The sequence below is a fragment of the Pleurodeles waltl genome, chromosome 6, assembly GCF_031143425.1.
Source record: "Pleurodeles waltl isolate 20211129_DDA chromosome 6, aPleWal1.hap1.20221129, whole genome shotgun sequence".
Classification (NCBI taxonomy): Eukaryota; Metazoa; Chordata; class Amphibia; order Caudata; family Salamandridae; genus Pleurodeles; species Pleurodeles waltl.
The window spans coordinates 226,319,791-226,337,997 of record NC_090445.1 but is presented as its reverse complement, the minus strand read 5'-3'; the positions used below and the strand labels follow the sequence as shown (position 1 = coordinate 226,337,997).

General features: G+C 46.8%; 1 long non-coding RNA gene across 1 annotated transcript in view; it reads left to right on the top strand.

Annotated features, from left to right (window-relative positions):
* Positions 1 to 17,838, top strand: part of LOC138301909 (uncharacterized) — a 36,231-nt gene extending 18,393 nt beyond the window's left edge. Inside the window, exons 2-3 of the long non-coding RNA XR_011205155.1 lie at positions 16,603 to 16,654; positions 17,002 to 17,838. This is a non-coding gene — a long non-coding RNA (uncharacterized lncRNA). The remainder of the gene's footprint in view (positions 1 to 16,602; positions 16,655 to 17,001) is intronic.
* The last annotated feature ends 369 nt before the right edge of the window (positions 17,839 to 18,207 follow it).

The window sequence follows — 18,207 nt, the reverse complement described above, 5'->3', positions numbered from 1 at the left end:
GGTTAGGATGCTGTCATGATAGGTACGGGCCCCATTGCCCTGTGTCTAGGGCTTTGTCACAGGCAAAATTTTAACACTTTCCGGGGTGCACAATATGTGAGTCTCTAACAAAGCAAGCCCGAGCATGTTCAGACAGCCGCAGTCATTAAATCTTGGTGAGGCAACTGGAGGGCTCCCCAATGACTGGCTCAGGCAAATACAAGGACGGAAACCCCCAGGGTCCCATTGTTCCCCTAAGTCATTCTGTCTTATCTTGCACAGTGCATATTTGACTTGAAAAGTTATTTTGTTAGAAATGTTCAGACAAATTCATTACTGAATCAAGACTGTTACTAAATGCAACCCATACACTGATGGCTGGTACTCCACGATTCCCCAAAGTGCACCCATATTATAACTAGCAAGCTCTACTAAGTATAAAATGTTGTCCCAAGACCACCCATGTGCAACCAGAAGCATTCAACTGCTATGAAATGCAGCCTATATGCAGATGACAGGGACTCCTCAAATCACCAAAATGCTCCCATCTTACAATTAGCAATGAGATGTGTGAGGCTATTACCTTGGAACAATACTTGGATGCTCTCCCCTCCACTACGCGCAATTGGGTTAGACCACACCCCGATCTCACAAACCGTACGGCGATCGATTTGGCTTGTACTTTTCACCGAGCTCCCGACTTCGAAGGAGCTCATCCTAAAGCCTCCCCAACGACCTCACGAGCCCCTGTTCACAAACCAATGTATGCCAAACCGACAGCCGGCCCCAGTACAGGTAGGGCTATATCACATCCAACCCTTCCTAGAGAGGTTATGACGGGACCACAATGTTTCCATTGCTCCGAATGGGGACATATAGCTCGACATTGCCCGTTAAAGAAAGATCCTGAGGAACCCATGGAGATTGGTATGATGAAGGGTCTGGTGTTGTGGTTGGGACATAATCAGGCGAAATATACTACCACAATGATGCTGAACAACGAAGAAAGGAACGTGTTTATTGACTCAGGGTGTAGTCAAAGCGTGGTAAAAAGAGATTATGTACAGCTCGGACAGTGGACTCCGAATTCTCAGGTCCTAATAACGTGTGCATGGGGACCAGAAAACTTATCCTGTGGCTATGGTCTCGATTAACTGGAATGGCCAAGAAGAGTATATTTCTGTGGGGGTGATACCGAATCTTGGTGAGGATATGATCATAGGTACTGATTATGAGGATTTTGCGCACTTATTACATAATACCACTCAAGACCATATGGCCGAGCTATGGTGGAAAGAAGCCCCTTTCGTTTCTACCGACATTGAGGCTAACAGTGTCCGCAGGAAGCTCAGCAAAAAACAGAGAAGGGAACAAAAGCAGAAATACCAAGCACATACGAAAGGACATAAGCTCAACAGCCCGAAGGTCGTAATGTCTGTGGCAAGGACTTTCCAACAGGCCCAAAGAGAGGACCCCACATTGAAACATGCGTGGCACACTGCCTTGGACTCAGATAGGAACTTGGTAGGTCCCACATTTACTGTTACGAATGACCTGCTGTATCGGGAATGTCCCAACAATCCAGGATGGAGATGTCAGTTGGTAGTGCCTCAGAGCTATAGAGATCAGATATTCCACCTAGCCCACGGGGATAAAGGGGAAGGCCACTTGGGAAGGGAAAAAACAGAAACAGCAGTCCTACAACGGTTTTATTGGCCGGGGGTCTATGGTGACATTAGAAAACATTGTCAGACATGCCCAAAATGCCAACTCATAAACCCATCACCTGACTGTGCTGTTCCTCTACAACCATTCCCATAATCGAGATCCCTTTTTCCCGGTGGACCCCTACCCCCCTCTGTAAAGGGACATCAGTATATATTAGTTTTAGTTGACTACGCGATGAGGTATCCGGAGGCTATACCGATAGCAAGTATGATCACCAAGACCATAGCCCAGGCCATGATTGAATTATTTTCACGTGTAGGCTTCCCCAAAGAAATCCTTACCGATCAGGGTACTCCATTTATGTCACAACTCATGTCAGAAATATGCCACACCCTTGGCATAAAACAAATCCGAAACTCAGTGTACCATCCACAGACAGATGGTCTAGTGGAATGCTATAATAAGACCATTAAGGCCTTATTGCATAAAGTCATAAGTGAGTCCAGAAGAGATTGGGAGAAAAAGTTGCCCTTAGTCCTTTATGCACCCACATTCAATCATCCGCCGGACATAGGGCCTCATTCCGATTCCGGCGGGCGGCGGGCGCTGCCCGCCGGGCGGGAACAGCCACTTGGCCGCTCCGCGGTCAAAAGACCGCGGAGGCCATTCTGGCTTTCCCGCTGGGCCGGCGGGCGCCCGCCAAAGGAGCGCTCGCCGGCCCAGCGGGAAAGGCCCTGCAACGAGGAAGCCGGCTCCGAATGGAGCCGGCGGAGTTGCAGGGGTGCGACGGGTGCAGTTGCACCCGTCGCGATTTTCACTGTCTGCAAAGCAGACAGTGAAAATCCTGCTGGGGCCCTGTTAGGGGGCCCTGCGACACCCATTACCGCCATCCTGTTCCTGGCGGGTTTTACCGGCAGGAACAGGATGGCGGGAAGGGGGTCAGAATCTCCATGGCGGCGCTGCAAGCAGCGCTGCCATGGAGATTCAGCCCAGCTGGGGGAAATCCGTCGGGAAACCGCCGGACCTGGCTGGGCGACCGCGGCTGTAAAGCCGCGGTCAGAATAACAGAGGAAACACCGCCAGCCTGTTGGCGGTGCTTCAGTGGTCGTTGACCCGTCCCTTTGAGTTGTTATTTGGCAGGAAACCACGTACTTTACTCGAAATGTTGGCCGAACAGTGGGAGGAGTCTGAGGCTGACATAAAGAACGTCTTATCATATACCAAAGACCTTAGAGACACTCTACATACTACTTGGGAGGAGGCGCACAAAACCTTGAGAGAGGCCCAAGAAAGACAACGGACATATTACAATTCCCACACTAAGCCACGAAGTCTAAATGTAGGAGACAAGGTACTAGTCCACCTACCCACTAGTGATAATAAGCTACTAGCCCGCTGGCAAGGCCCATACACGATCCTGGACCAAGTCACAACTACAACATACAAGATTGAAATACCGGAGGGATCAGGTAGGGAACAAATCTATCATATCAATCTTCTTAAACGATGGCATGAAAATCCAGAGGCTCAATCTACTCTACATATATCCACCACACATGATAGCGAGATTCCGGTCTATCCCACAACGGTAACACCCCAGTCCAATACACCAATGCTCCACATAGACGAAAACCTACTCCTAGAACAAAAGGAGCAGCTGGAACACCTAATCCACACCAACAGCGACGTGTTCTCCAAAACCCCAGTTAGGACCCACTTGATACAACACCACATACGTACTATTGGGGACAAAGTAACCCGCCAATTACCTTATAGAATCCCCAAAGCTAAACGTAAAGTAGTGGAACAAGAAGTTAAGGCTATGCTAGACGCTGGCATAATAGAACCCTCCTCCAGCCCCTGTTGCTCTCCAGTGGTCCTAGTGCCAAAACCAGATGGGTCTACTAGATTCTGCATTGACTTTAGGCAAGTTAATGCATTATCTCATTTTGACTCATACCCAATGCCCCGAATTGACGAACTCCTTGAACGGTTAGGACAAGCGAGGTATATGACCACGCTCGATCTAAGGAAGGGATATTGGCAGATACCACTTAGAGCCGAGGACAGGGAGAAGACAGCATTCGCCACACCCTCTGGTCTATATCATTTCACTATTCTACCGTTTGGGCTTCACGGAGCACCAGCCACATTCCAACGCCTCATAGATATGATTCTGCGACCCTTCCAGACATATGTCGCTGCATACTTGGATGACATAGTCAACTATAGTACCACGTGGGTAGAACACCTCAAGCACTTGAAGAATGTGTTACACGCATTGCGAACCGCCCACCTCACTTCAAACCCAGAGAAGTGTAAAATTGGACACAATACCATCAGATACTTTGAGTATATCATAGGGGAAGGACAGGTCAGACCACAAATGGAGAAAGTACAGGCCATTACTCAATTACCCCTCCCACAGAACAAAAAGGAAATCTGAGCGTTCCTGGGCATGGTTGGTATTACCGCCGGTTTATACCCCATTTTTCCGAAATAGCCGCCCCCCTGACTGACTTACTGGGGAAAGCAAAACCAAACCGTTTCCTGTCTCTCTCTCTCTCCCTGAGCAGTGTAGTTTTGAACGCTTGAAAACTCTTTTACCTCTGAACCAGTACTCTGCTGCCTGGATTTTAGTAAACCTTTCCTGGTCCAAACAGATGCTTCTGATCTAGGTCTAGGGGCAGTATTGACCCAATCCGATGATGAAGGATTTCTGCATCCAGTGGTCTTTATCAGCTGGAAACTCCTGCCCCGTGAACACCATTACCCGACCCTTGAGAAAGAATGCATGGCCATCAAGTGGGCTGTTGAATCCCTCTGCTATTATTTATCTGGACGCCCATTTACTTTGCTTACGGATCACGCGCCCTTAACATGGTTAGCCCATCCCAAGGATACCAACGCGCGGATCCTCCGGTGGTTCCTCTCACTACAGTCTTTCTCCTTTCAGGTTCTTTACTCCCCTGGGACTCGTCAGGCTAGTGCAGATTACCTGTCCCGGTACCCGGCGGACACGTGGCTCTACCAGCCACTTCCTAGGGGGAGTGAATGTGATGGGCCGACACTGGCGTCGGACCCGCTATACCCCGGGGGCACCAGATGCACGGAGCTGCCTGACCCGGAAGCCCTCGGGATAGGAACCAATCCTGAGGTACTTCTGGGTACAGAGGGGCAGAAAAGGAACGTGGCCTTAGACCCAGGGAGTGAGGAGAACAGCGAGGAACCGGAGACGAAAGCACCAGCAGTGGGAGGAGAAGACGAGGATGGACCCGTGGACGACACACAAGCAGGAAGACAGCAAGGAGGGGAAGACCAGGAGGCAATACTCCAGGACCCCGGCCACGCTCTGGGAAGAGCGTGGCCTCCACAGGTGTGTGGCCAGGATTAAAGCACGATGAAAGGGGGGGCGGAAAACAAGGAGGGAAGGAAGACATGGGAGGGATAATTGGGGTTTGCTTGGGAAAGGTTTTTTTTTGTTGTTGTTTTAGTTGGTGGCACCTTCCGTTTGGCTCCTGATTTTTCTATTGTTTTTCGTTTATTTGAATGCTTATTAGTTGGTAGTGTTTACACTATGGGCTACCTAGCGAGGAGTGGGGAAGACAAACACCCTCAAGGGTATCCTAAAAATATATATCCCTCCCTCACTACAGCTACAGGGAAATACAGGAAGGGCAGGTATAGCCTCGGGGAAGGAAAATAAAAGGCAGAAGAAGAGGACAAGAGAAGTGAGGAACAAAGAACCGCCAGTAGACTAAAAGAAAGGAATAAAGAGAGACAGAAGAGAAAAGAAGTGCAGAAAAGTTAATAGGAAAATAAACCAGGGAAAGAAAGGGCAAAAGAGTGAAAACAGAAACAAAGAGGCCCCTTACCTTTTGTTTTCTTTTCACATGTGCCTCCTGGGAGTCACCCTTGAAAGAAGAAGACCAGAAATTACCACTAGAGGAAGAGCGACCAGTGAACGCACCCTCAAGGGAAGGAAACAAACAAAGAACAAACAGTGGCCTGTAGTCTAACAAATAAAAGACTATCTATAAACTATATACCCACGATTGTGTGTCTTCCTTGCGACCCCATTACACCCCCATTTTTACCTGTATGTCAGTATGTTTTTGCATGTCTCACTGGGATCCTGCTGGTCAGGACCCCAGTGCTCATAGTTTATGGCCTAATGTGTGTGTTGTGTATAGTGCTTAACTTTGTCACTGAGGCTCTGCTAATCAGTACGTATGCTCTCTCTGCTTTTAAATTTGTCACTATAGGCTAGTGACTTCATTTACCAATTTCAATTAGCACACTGGACCCCCCCTTATAAGTCCCTAGTATATGGTACCTAAGTACACAGGGAATTGGGGTTCAAGGAGATTCTTATGGGCTGCAGCATTTGTTTTGCCACCCATAAGGAGCTTAGACAAACCCTTTCACAGGACTGCCACTGCAGCCTGCGTGAAATAGTGCACACATTATCTCACAGCTATTTTCACTGCACTTAAGTAACTTATAAGTCACCTATATGTCTAACCTTCATTTAATGGAGGCTAGGTGCAAAGTTACTAAGGGCCATATGTACGAAAGCTTTTTCCCATAGACACAGAATGGGTAAAATCCTTTCGTACATCTGGCCCTAAGTGTGATGGCACCCTTGCACTAGCAAAGGTGCCCCCACATAGTTCAGGGCACATTCCTGGGACTTTGTGAGTGCAGGGACGCCATTACACGTGTGCACTACATATAGGTCAAAACCTATATATAGCTTAACAAGGGTAACTCCAAATGTGGCCATGTAAGTTGTCAAAGATCATGGGATTGTCCTCCCATTCCAAATCTGGTATTGGGAAGCCAATTCCATGCATCCTGGGGGCTCCACCATGGACCCCCAGTATTGCAAAACCAGCTCTCTGAGGCTTGCAAAGCAGCTCCAGCTGCTGCCACCTCACAAACAGGGTTCTGCACTCCTGGGGCCTGAGCAGCTCAGTCCCAGGAAGGTAGAACAAAGCATTTCCTTTGGGAGGAGGATGTTACACCCTCTCCCTTTGGAAATAGGTGTAACTGGCTGAGGAGGGGTAGCCTCCCCCAACCTCTGGAAATGCTTTGAAGGGCAAAGATGGTGACCTCCTTGCATAAGCCAGTCTACACTGGTTCAGGAACCCCCAGTCCCTGCTCTGGCGTGAAACTGGACAAAGGAAAGGGGAGTGACCACTCCCCTGTCCATCACCACCCCAGGGGTGGTGCCCAGAGCTCCTCCAGTGTGTCCCAGACTTCAGCCATCTTGTTTTCCAAGGTGTGGGGACACTCTGGAGGCCTCTGAGTGGCCAGTGCCAGCAGGTGACGTCAGAGACCCCTTCTGATAGGTCCATACCTGACAAGGTGGCCAATCCCCCTCTCAGGGCTACTTAGGGTCTCTCCTGTGGGTTTCTCTTCAGATTCTACTTGCAGGTTTCCAGCAGGAATCCTCTGCAACTACTACTTCATTCTCTGACCTCGGATCAACCGCAGACTGCTCCACGAAGGGCTGTAACAACAACAAAATATCCGGAAGGGCTACTTTTCCTCTGCAACTTTTCCTCCAGCCAGAAACTGCAACAGTTTCCATGGTGTGCACTCTCTGGGGAATCCCTGTCTTCACCTTGCAGCAGAAGGACCGAAGAACTCTCCTGTGGAGTGACATAGTCACTTCACTGCTCAAGCAGGCACCTTCTAAGTCGACCACCGGTTGTTTTGGACTCCTCTCCTGGCAACGAGCATGCTCCTTGGAACACAGAGTGTCATGAGGCCCTGCTGTCCCAACTTGGAGGAGGTAAGACCTTGCCTTCCACGAGAATGACAGTACCCCTGTGCACTGCGTCTTCTTCACCTCCTGAGGCCTCTGTGCACTATTTGCAAAATTCTTTCATGCACAGCCTGGCCCATTTCCCCAGCACTCTATCCTGTGACGCTCAACTTGCTGAGTTGACCTCCTGCGGCGTGGGACCCTCCTATGTAGTGCTGCACCAACCGCATTTTGCGCCTTCTTTATCCCCGTGTCCTGGGACTCCTGTGGGTGGTGTCTGTTCTTCTGAGGGCTCTCTGAAGTGCTGAGAGCCCCCTCTTCTTCCTCACGCAGATTTGAGGCCACCAGGTCCCTCCTGGGTCCAGACAGCGCCACTATGATGAAAAAAGTGACTTTGCCGGAACCAAGGCTTGTTGGACGAATCCATTACCAAAACTCACCTGTATCCAACATCTCTTTGTGGGACATCCATTGCATCATGCAGGAACCCGCTGACATCTTCCTTGGGTGCATTTCTGCAGTCTTCGTCCAACCTGGGACTCTTCTTTTGCACCCTCTTCTGGGTTGGCAGGGGCTCCTGTCCTTCCTGGAACTTCTTTCGACTTCTGGACTTGGTCTCCTTCCTTTGCAGGTCTTCAGGTTCAGAAATCCACCATTTGTTATTTGCAGTCTTGCTTGGTTCTTGCAGTAACTCTAATCACAACTTGTAGTGTGTCCTAAACTTGCAGTACTTTACTCCTACTTTCCTGGGCTCTGGGGTCGGGTATTTTACTTACCTTTGCTGTATTCTTACTCTCCCAGCTTTTTTCTACACACTACACTTGTCTAGGGGGGAATTCGTCATTCGCATTCCACTTTCTTAGTATATGATTTATGTTGCCCCTAGACCTATTTTCTCCCATTGCATTCTATAGCATTTCCTATTGTTTGCACTGTGCTATTTACTAACCTTATTTTGGTGTCTAGGGTATATATTGTGTATAGTACGTACCTCCAGAAGGAGTATTGCCTCTAAGATATTTTTGGCCTTGTGTCACCCAAATAAACTACCTTTATTTTTGATAACACTGAGTATTGTCTTTGCTTGTTTATAAGTACTCTGTAACTATAAGTGATTTTGCAGGAGCTTTGCATGTCTCCCGTTTCAGCCTAAGCTGCTCTGCTATAGCTACCTCTATCAGCCTAAGCTGCTAGAACACTACTACATTCCACTAATAAGGGATAACTGGACCTGGTGTAAGGTGTAAGTACCCAAGGTACCCACTACAAACCAGGCCAGCCTCCTACAGTATCACAATGGCATTGACCAAGAAGATACTAGGGACCCTATAAACACCTTGACTGGTGCAACAAGTCCTCTGTTTTTGCTACTTACAATAAATAATAAGTACTGCATATTGCTTTACATTTGTGAAATAACCTTATTGATATTTAAATAATATAGGAAAAAAATAGCGAGTCGCAAATTGCGAGCATTTGCGACTCGCAATTTGCGTGTCGCTAACTGCAATGCAAGTAGAAAGTGCGCAGACAAATTGTGATTCGCACCCAGAGTCGCACCACAGATAGTGAGTCCGCTGTTTGCGAGGTCGCTTTTTGCAACCGCGCAAAAAACGGACTCGCAATTTGCGAGTGGGTGTCGCAAATTGCGACTGTGCTGAAAATTTAAAGCAGGTGCTGCAGAACACTCTAGAAACCACTCCAGAACACTCAGGAAAACACTTCCTGGCACATGATGATGACATCACAGCCAGGAAGTTTACAAATACACCTGGGAGGAGGGAGGACCACACCCTTTTTAACTGCAGCACAGCTAACAGAGCAGCAGCAACCATGGCTGACACTCCCAGGAAGAGAAAGCTCAAGTTTGCTGAGAAGGAGCTGGAGGTGCTAAAGGGTGAGTGCTGTCAGCACCAGGATGAGCTGTTTGGCAAGGCAGCCCTCACTGTACCAGACTCTGAAAAAAAACGAATTTGGCAGGATATCCAGGACAAGGTAAACTCCCTGGGGGTCAGCCACTGGAGTGTGGAAGAACTAAAGAAGAGGTGGTACGACCTCCGCTCCCGGACCAAGGAGAGGGTGGCAGAGCGGCTCCCGGAGATGAGAGGCACAGGAGGGGGACCATCTACCATACCACCACCCACACCTCTGGAAGAAAGGGTTGAGGAGACCCTTGAGCCGGAGGCTGTCACTGGATTTGGAGAACTGGACACCTCTGAGCCCGGACCATCAACCGGTGAGTACCATGTGATATGCTTGTACCCCCATCAATGCCATACCCCCACCCACCATGTACACAGGGGCATGCACAACCAAGATAGCCCCATTTCAGAGTAGCAAACACCAGAATGATGCATTATGGGCAATGTAGTCAAGTAGGCATTTCATAGGCTATTGTTTATTAGGAAGTTTTTAACTGATAGTAGACACTGACAGTGTTTTCCCCATGTCCCACAGGTCTCCCACAAGACACCCACACCAGCCCAAGCAGCCAGGTGCCAATGGTCAGCCAGCACAGAGAGGAGACAACAGGACCAGCCACAACTCCCACCTGCACCACCAACACCATCCCCTCTCTGGCAACACCTGTTGCAACAGTGGTGTTGGAGCCTGCACCAGGTACAAGCCAGAGTGCCACATCAGACATTACAGGGCCTCCACCGCTGCGCAGGCGACGCAGGATGATGACAGCAGAGCAGCAGGCAGAGTCAGGGCTTCCCTCCACAACACCAACGGAGGCCCAACTGCTACGGGGTCAGCGCCTGCAAAACCAACAGTTAAGGAGGATTAGTGGGGTTTTGCAGCGCTTTGAGAGGAACCATGCCAACAGCATGCAGCAGGTGCATTCACAACTGGAGGTCATTGGGAACAACACAGGTGACCTTGCCCTGTCTATGCGCAAACTGGTGGCTGGACTGCTAACGCAGAGTGACGGTGCGCGGCGCAGGGACCGCCAGCTGCTGCAACGCCTGGACAGGATGGCCTCCTCCATCGTCAGGCTGGCAGTTAACACAACTGGGCTGTCTAGGAGAACAGTCAGCCTCCAGGTTGACATGGGCCACTTTGCGGGTGATGTGGCACGGGGACTGGGCCGGATCACCCATGCAATAGACCTCATGGAGGCACAGCAGGTGTCCAGGGGTACAGGTGACACCCCACAAGAGAGTGAGGAGGGCTCCACTGTCAGCAGTGTCTCTGCCGGTGACACCAGGGTGCTACGGAGTGGGAGTACAAGGCAGAGCACTGCTGACCCACCTAGTACCAGCCAGGCTGGCCGAGCCCGCCGTAGGGTGTGAGCTAAACACTGTCCCTGATGTTGGGGCACATGATGGCAATGTGTCCCATGCCAGGTGGACTATTGAAGGCCCTGAACAGTTTTTTCTTGTATATAGTTTGGTTATTTGCACTTATTAAATAATTTGTTCGTTCCACTTAACACATGGACTGTTTGTTCTATTGGTGAGTATGGTAGAAGTTAGCACGTACCTTCCAAAGTATTGGTTTGCAATGTGTTCCCGTCTCAGTCTGCCTTGATTTGCGATGCTCCTATCCCCATGATGGTGATGTGGTAGCTCTTGCTCTTCATCCTTCGAATCTGGGTCTGCAGGGGTGAGAGGTAGCCCACGTCGGGTGGCAATGTTGTGCAGGATAGCGCATGCGACAACTATTTTGAAAGCCGTTATGGGGGTATACTGGAGGGCACCTCCACTTCGGTGGAGGCATCTGAACCTTGCTTTCAGCAGTCCGAAGGTTCTTTCGATTATGTTCCTGGTCCTCTTATGTGCACTGTTGTATCGCCTCTCACATTCATTGCTGGGTGTTAAGTACTGAGTCAGTATCCATGGCCGTAGTGCATACGCACTGTCACCTGTTGGGCACAAAACGTACACTGTTAGCAAGGCATGGGTGGTTTGCACATTGATCTGCGTGCATGTCTACAAGGTGTATTCATCTCTACCTAGGAGGTATCCGTCTCCAAACTCCCCACGTTCCAGGCGTTGGTGGATCCCACTGTGCCTAAAAATGTAGGAGTCATGAGTACTGCCTGGAAACTTAGCAACCATGTCAGTGATGACATAATGGGCGTCACAAACCACCTGAATATTGAGTGAGTGTGTACACTTCCTACTGCGGAACAGATATTCCAGGTTTGCAGGAGGGCATATTTGAATATGTGTCCCGTCTACACACCCTATGACATGGGGAAAGTTGGCAATCCGGTAAAAGTCCAACTTGGTGCTGTTAATTTCTGCCTCATTCCTGGGTAGGTATATGTATCGGGACATGTGTGTGAGTAAGGCGTCTAGGAATGCCCTAAAGAACCTTGATAGTGCACTTTGGGATACCCCACCTGCCACAGCAATGACCCCCTGATAGCTACCCGAGGCCAAGAGGTGCAGTGAGCATAGCACTTGCACATGCGTAGGGATGGCGCAGCCGCGCACAGTCTGGTGTTCTAGCTGTGGTTTGAGTAAATCTATTAAATCTAGTATGGCTGCGCTGCTAAGTCTGTATTTGTCATAAATTTCCTCCTCAGTTTGCTGGAAGAGTGTCTGCCTTGTTCTGTAAATCTTCTCCTGTCTCTGGCTCCTCCTCCTCCTCTGCTGGGCTGCGTAGACTCTCCTCCTCACTGCTATCAGGTATATCTCCGCCATCTTGAGTAACCCAGATGCCTTCTGGGTCTCCTTTTATACTTTGGTAATGGTTACCACCTGCTCTGAGTTAGTGGTAAATTGGAAGTGCAAAATGGGCTTTTTGCGACTAGTTGCAATTTGCGAGTTGCTATTGCATATGGTTTGCGACTCGCAAATTGCGACTTCCTATTTGCGGGTCGCAAAATGGGGTCGCAAATTTTGCGAGTCGGTACCGGCTCGCATCGCAATTTGCGAGTCGGAAATGGGATTTTTGCATCCCATTTCCGATTTTGCGGGGTCGCAAATAGCAAATCGGGCCATTTGCGACTCGCAAAAGTTTGCTACCTCTGGCCCATAGTGTGGAATTTCATATTTTCATATACCATGTTATGTTACCTTACCCACTAATGTTTTATGGTTAATAGCTTTTCTGTTTAAATGCATTTAATTTGCCAGGAAAAGCTCTCTAATTATTGAGTAAATTAATCTACCTTATTTTGTATTATCTATATTTTGCCTGCTCTCAATTCTACCTTCAAATATTTTTACCCTACATTGTGGAGACCTATTATAAGGAGAGACAGTTCATATCTTTAGAGTCTATTTATATTTCTTTATTAAAGATTTGAGTTCAGCAAGCGGTCTCAGACTCAATGAGAAATACCTTCAAAACTATTGAAGCTTCCATGCAACAAATACTTGCACACGGGCCATCCATTAAGGAGGCTATGAGCACAAAAAAGGTAAAAAAGCATGCATCTGATCAAATAATGAGCTCTGCTGACTTTCAAACCTCCTTCTGAGGTTGATAGGTTGTCTAACAAAAGCCAGCTACCTCTACATGTATTTAAGGATATGGTAAGGTAATGATCTGGTCAGGGCCTCCGGAGAGGAGGTGTAAAACTTCTCCAGAGGACCTGGGAGAGTCGTCTAGTTCCACCAATAGTACACGCCTTAATTTTGTGGGTCAGTCAGTGTTGACTCAACTCTAATTTATCGCCATAATTTAACAGAAGGGACTCTGTATGAACTTGTGGCACAATATATGTCAGGCAAATTGAGACAACCTCTAGATAAGATGTCACAGAATAGACTCTGTTCTGAATGTTCATTGCCTTCATTATCTAATAATATAACCACTAAACATGCAACTCTGGTTTTATTTTTCATCAAATGTAGCAGAAGTCCTAAGGGGTAAAGAGGGCATGGAACATTTGCCAAGGTAAGCTAGTGGATTTAACTGGCCCTCTAACTGGCTGGAAAACAAGGATTGAGGGCACGCAGGTTGAGCCTATCATTTTAACAAATTGGGCCCAGAGAGTAATATGCCCTTAAGGCAATGCCAATTCTAGGATGACTCAAGAATGGCCTTTGCTCCTCAAAACTCAGCCACATTGGGAAATTTGGCAACTAATGGGGTGGCTCAGGAGGCAAATGGTCTTCTTTCTGGAGACACTTTTATAAAAGATCTGAGCAGATATGTGGCCATTTTTGCCTCGATTGACAGGTGCAATTAGCTCTACAGAACAATTTTGGGCCCAGGGTTTTTGGCAGGACCAGCAAAGGTAGGAACCCCTTTGCCAGCTGCTATGACCAAAGTTGTGATTGTAACCAAACAAGAGACTCTTATGGATTTCAGCAGGAGTTTGAACCACAATTCCACTCGTAAAGGATCAGACAGTTCAGACACTGTACTTACAGTACTAGAGATCCAAAAACCCATGTAAGCCTTTTACTTTCTGGCCATCTTCCAGTGGGCGGTAATTTGAGCTTGTTTCTACTCACATAGCAAAAGATAACTGCAGGTCCCTAGGTTCTACAGGGCATCTAGGGTTACTATATAGACATTTCTTCTCCTCTAGTCCAATACTCAATACCTCAATCTCTCTCTTTTGCCACAGAAGAAGAATTGTTAGAGACTTAAGAGGTATATTCTCTCCTTCAGAAACAAGTTATAGAAATAACTCTGTACGATCCAACAGGTTTTGTCAGTACGATTTTTCTGATTCAAAAGAAGAACAAAAATTGTGTCCTGTTAAAAATCAGAAAATATTTAAGTATTATGCAGTTTATCACCACTTCATGGTGAAGACAATTCGTCATATTAGAAATTCTCTACAGGAGAAAGACTGGATGGCCCGCTTAGATTTACAGGATGCATTTCTAACAATTTCAGTACACCCTGCTATCCTGAACTTCCTTCAATTTGGGTGGGGGAACACCTTTTAGCGGCACCTTGGTGTTTCACCAAAGTCTGAGACCCCTCATTGGCCATATGAGAGCTCAAGGTGTCCAAATGATTACATATTTAGAGGACTTTTTTCACCAAGATCAAGACAAAGACATACTGTTATCTCAGCTAACACATTTTCTGACTCTAATACATAATCTAGGTTTTCTTGTAAACAAAGATAAAGCTGCATCACAACCTTCCCAGCAGATGGGTTATTTTGATAGACTTAAAGAAATTAGTTCTTTAACTTCCAAAAGATAAAATTTCTCTGATAAACAAGGTTTTGACCCTGTCTTCCCTCTCCCTCAGACGTTTGGCACAGGTAGTAGGGTGACTAGTATCCTTAATACTAGCTACATCCCCAGGTCTCTTTCTTTATTGAGCCTTGAAAAGGTTGAAAATTCATCCTCTCCAAAAAGGCCTTTCCTATTCCGACATGATTAGTAAGGAGGGATACCTTCTGCCATCATGCAAAAAGTGACAGCTGTCCCACCCCCGATGGGGGAGGTCACGTGCCCGTATTGGGTCACATGTATTGTGACATCACCCTGGTTACATGCTAGTCACGTGCCCATGGTCCTAAAACGTGGTTAGGATGCTGTCATAATAGGTACAGGCCCCCTTGCCCTGTGTCTAGGGCTTTGTCACAGGCAAAAATGTAACACTTTCTGGGGTGCACGATATGTGAGTCTCTAGCAAAGCAAGCCCGAGCATGTTCAGACAGCCGCAGTCATTAAATATTGATGAGGCAACTGGAGGGATCACCAATGACTGGCTCGGGCAAATACAAGGACGGAAACCCCCAGGGACCTATTGCTCGCCTAAGTCACTCTGTCTCATCTTGCACAGTGCATATTTGACTTGAAAAGGTCTTTTGTTAGAAATGTTCAGACAAATTCATTACTGAATCAAGACTGCTACGAAATGCAACCCATACACTGATGGCTGGTACTCCACGACTCCCCAAAGTGCACCCATATTATAACTAGCAAGCTCTACTAAGTATAAAATGTTGTCCCAAGACCACCCATGTGCAACCAGAAGCATTCAACTGCTATGAAATGCAGCCTATATGCAGATGACAGGGACTCCTCAATTCACCAAAATGCTCCCATCTTACAATTAGCAAGGTCGACTAAGTAGAAAATGCCGTCCCAAAGGCCGCATACACACACACACACAATCAGAAGCATCCAACTGCTATGAAATGCAACCCATACGCAGATGGCTGGGACTCCTCAACTCTCTAAAGTGGACTCATGCATAATTAGCAAGCTTTACTAAGTATAAAATGCCATCCCAAGGCTGCACACACCCAATCAGAAGCAGCAGAGAAACACTGCATTTAAGTCTGTGGACTGAGGGCCCCAAGCAAGATGGAGCAAAGCTTTGAACAGAATTGTGGGGAGCAGTAGGATGATACAGGCCAATTTCTGCTGCAGGTAAAAATAATGATAGCATATATATTTTTAATTATTTTTGTTTTCCATTCAATGTGTTGCATAGGGAAGCCCTGTTTCTGTTTTTCCTGGTCTGAAAAATGCCTGCTTCTTTTATGGTTTGAAAAAAAAACAGTGTGTTAACTCAACCTCATAGTGGCTTAGCTTAACATGCTGCAGGCCGCATGGAAATAAAATGCGTTGTTTAAACCCCGGTTTGCCAGGGGTTTTTGCACAGAAGACTCTAGCTCTTGAAAATATACTTGTAAATGTTCAATGTTCTGTGTAATAGCACAGATTGCTCATGTGTGAAATGTGTGTTGATTTTCTAATAGCTTTGAGCAATACTGTAACAGACTTATGTAAAAGTGCAAATTTTGACAGGGCAACTCTCAAGGACTCCAGGACCTTGTTGTGATTTAGGGAACGGCCACTGTAGCAGGTCATTTTGTCCATTGTAGTGCATCTGCTTAAGAGGATGCAGGCCATGTGGAAATAAAATCTGTTGTTTAAACCACGGTTTGCCAGGGGGTTTTGCACCAAAGACTGTAGCTTTGAATATATATGTTCTGTGTAATAGCACAAATTGCTCTGGTGTAAAATGTGTGTTGATTTTCTAATATGCTTTGTGCAATTCAGTAATGTTGGTGTTAGGGATTTAGCACAGTCCTTGTGCTTAGACGCCAGAAGTGTTTAGCGCTGTTTCAAAGCCCCTGCCTTAATTAGCTCTTTGTGCTATAAAGTTCGATAAGAATGCCAGTTCCAGTAGCTTTACAAGATTTATTATATTGTGAAACAACACGTCTAGAATATTTGTTTTAAATGACTCAATCAACTATGACGTGCTGTTTATTAAAGTTGCTCCTTTGCACACAGGATCTCCCAGAATTAACCTGGAGCCATGAGGAAACAGCTGGATTTCAGAAAGGTACAGATATTTAGAGCGTTAGTGTCTCAACATTGTAGATTTTTTTAAAATCTGTTCTTATGTGTGTGATTTTACAGGTTATGAGGTGGAAGTGCAGATAGCTATTGAAATGCTAAAACAAATTTTAGTCTACAGACGCATTGGACAGCATACAGCATAGCTCTTCTATTACAGGTGAAAATGGGGTGGGTTTGTATGAATGATATGTCAAGATTACCCCATGAGCCCTAGGAGTTGGGACAGTTGTGTACATTTCAAAACCCCAAAGATTCTATTATGCCCTCAGAGAGTGTGCTAAAGCGGTATATTATATTGAAAATGTGACAGTACTTCATTTTTTTTCACAGTTCCCCTGCAAGATCACAATCATGCCAAACCTCAGCAACAGGTAGACCTTCGAACAAAGGTGTTGGCCCAAGCCTCAACGAATCCTGGAAAGGTTGTGACATCGTTCAAAAAAAGGAAGTCTTCAGGGCCTGCAGATGGACAGACTATAAAGAAAGGGGTTTCACAAAGGGGCAAAGCAGGTGTGTTTCACAAAATGTAACACCAAAAGAACCCTAATGTATTTTTGCCTGAAGAATCGTGTTCCCCCAGCATCTAGTAAGGGAAAAAAAAATCCCCAAAACTAAACAACTCTTTACAACCTTATGATTGTAACCACCTGTCTAACTATTGCTTTACATTTTTTTTTAATGTGTATTTTGTTTGGTTTCCATCGTCAAGCACAAAGACAAAAGACCGTCCCCAGAGTACTACGAAAGGTTAAGTTTACTTCAACGCCGCTAAAGGACAGCACAAAGATCCGTCAAAATGACCCAAAGCCAGCAACCGGTGAGAGACGCCCAGTGCTTCATAACAAGCCGTGCCCAGACTCTGCAAATGCAGGCCTTAGAAACACTTGTTACTTTAACACTGCTTTACCAGCAAAACCCACAACAAGTGCAGTGAACACGCATACACTGCTTTACCAGCTTTACCAGCAAAACCCACTGCTTTACCAGCAAAATCCATGAGTACAGTGAACATGCCTACAGGAAGGCCAATTTTGGCTAGGGGAATAGACCTCAAAGGGGGCACACTTCCAGCCGCAGACATGGTCATGTAAAAACCAGGAGATAGATTTCATGCTAAACAAACCAAAAATGAGTTGACTTTCCTTGAAGAAGAAGAATAAACCCATGTGCCAGACCTATAAACCATCCCTTTAGATCTATCCTTAAAAAAAACAGATACAGCACAGTCAGGTCCCCATAATCTTCATGCAGGTAAATATTCAACAGCTGTGAGGGTGAATGTCGATGTGCTCCCCAGAAGATTCCCAAAACCAACCGTAAATATCTCACATTACCTTTAAAACGCAGGGCTTGAAAACAATCATCCTAACCTGGACCAGTATTCTGTATGAATAGAGCTTCTCAGGGGGCTAACCAGTGAGCCACAACTGCATATAAAAATCTCATAAACCCTAGTTGATGAAGGGCTTGAAAACGATCACTCCCAGATGGACACACCTTATGTAGGTACAGGGTTTTTCAAGGGTCTGACTGGCG